Source organism: Belonocnema kinseyi, chromosome 6 (genome assembly GCF_010883055.1).
Source record: "Belonocnema kinseyi isolate 2016_QV_RU_SX_M_011 chromosome 6, B_treatae_v1, whole genome shotgun sequence".
Classification (NCBI taxonomy): domain Eukaryota; kingdom Metazoa; phylum Arthropoda; class Insecta; order Hymenoptera; family Cynipidae; genus Belonocnema; species Belonocnema kinseyi.
In genome coordinates this window covers 143,938,762-143,940,773 of record NC_046662.1, presented here as the reverse complement: position 1 = coordinate 143,940,773, position 2,012 = coordinate 143,938,762, and the positions used below count along the sequence as shown (strand labels likewise).

The 2,012-nt window shown below is 33.6% G+C and overlaps 1 protein-coding gene across 1 annotated transcript in view; it reads right to left on the bottom strand.

The window, feature by feature from the left end:
• LOC117175154 (F-box/LRR-repeat protein 7) overlaps positions 1-2,012 on the bottom strand; it is a 505,186-nt gene that overhangs the window by 472,910 nt on the left and 30,264 nt on the right. The window lies entirely within an intron of this gene.

Sequence of the window (2,012 nt, the reverse complement as noted above, 5' to 3'; positions counted from 1 at the left end):
TTGATGTTAATATTATAATTATAAAATATTATATTAATATCAATGACTATTTGACTATCTTTTAATAGAAATAATTCAACTTTTAACTAAAACAGTTAGTTTTTTGCCAACAAAATTTTTTAAATAAAATACACAAATTAAAAAAAAATGGTTGAAATTGACAAACAAAAATGTTCTACAAAATAGTTACATTTTCAGAAAACAAATTTTTTCAACGAAAAAATATATAAAATCCCTTGAAATTTTGCAAACCTCTTGAAAATTCCTTTCAATTTTAAAAATACCCTAAAATATTCCAAATCCTTTAAAATATTATTCTAAATTATTGAAATTAATGAGAAATTTCTTGGAATCTATTAAAATATCCTAAGATATATCAAATCCTTTAAAATCTCATATTAAATTACTGTAATCAATTGAGAATTCCTTGGAACCTTTTAAAATACTCTCAAATATTTCGAAACCTTCAAAATATTTTGAAACACCTTGACATCTTTATAAGATTTATAAGGTGCTTTGGAGTTATTTTTAAATCCTGCTATAATTGTTAATATTCTTTGAAATTCCTTTTAATTATAAAAATGAATTGAAAATTCATTGACATCTTTTTAAATATCCTCAAATTTTAAAAATCCTTTAAAATCTTTTGAAATCTCTTGAAAATTCCTTGGAATCTGCTAAAATATCCTAAAATATAATAAATCTTTTAAAATCTCATATTAAATTAATGTAATGCATTGAAGATTTCTTGCAACATTTTGAAATACTCTCAAATATTGCAATACCGGACTTCCGTTTCCGACATGAAAGTGTAAAGTAGTGGGAATTGTGGATGCTGAGTTTTTCTGATATTGTGGTGAAATTTGAGGTGAGTGGATTGTGGAAGTGTGTGGAAGGGTGTGGAGGTGAGAGATCTAATTGAGTGATTGTGAGATTGCAAAGGGGAGGTAGATATTTTGGAGGATTGAGACAGATTTGCGTGGAAGTTTGTTTGGAGATTTGTGACAGGGTGGGAAGACTGTGTTTACGGGTTGGTAGTAGCAGGGTTGGGTAGGGACAAAGAAAGGCGTGACAGGTAACAGACAGCGACGATAGAGGCAGGGAAGATAGAAGGAGGGAAAATTTGAATTTTATTAATGGCTAGTGGAGTGAGTATCTCCTCGGAAGAAACAGAATTAGAGCAGGAAGTCTTCAGTACGCCGAAAGAGATAAAGGAAAGGAAGGCAAGGGGGAAGTATAAAAAAACTATAGAAAAGGAAAGATTGAGAGCAAACAGCGTAGGGTCCATAGAAGCATTTATCAAAAGGAAGAGAGGGGAGAGGGAAAGCAGTGAAGAGAAGAAAGATATCGGGGCGAGTATAAATACCAGAAAATGTTTAGATCGCCGCCGGAAAAGCAGAGTTTGGTAGGGAAAAGCGATAACAGGGAGGATGCCGACGGTAGTGGAGATGAAACTGAAAGGTCGATGAAAGAAGAAAGGCTAAAGGAAATTAGAGAAGTGATGATAGAGGTAATGGGGATTTATGAAGAAAAGCAGGAGAGAAGGGGAGAGGAATTAAAGAAGGAAATTAGGCGGGAAATGGCTGAAGTTAAGAAAGAAATAAAAAAATGGGAAGAAATCAGGGGAAAGTTGGAAAAGAGGATGGAGTCATTGGAGCAAAAACTAGAGAAGCAGGAAGAAATTAATAACACAAAGGTAGAGGAGATAAGAGGTAGGATAAAGAAACTTGAAAGCTCAAACGGGAATTGCGGTGGGGGCGAGAGTGGAAATAAGGAGATAGAAAGGCTGAGAAACATAGAACAAAGAATAGAGAAGAAAGAGAGGAAAGAAAGAAAAAGAAACATAGTGAGAAAGGGTATAGGATTAGAAGGGAAGGAGCTGAAGAAAGGGGTGGACGAAGTATTAAAAGGGATTGATGCTAAGGTAGAGATAGAGGAAATGCGAAATATAGGTTGGGAAGTGAGAAGAGGGGAGATAATGGTACTGGTGAAACTAAAGAAATGGGAACATA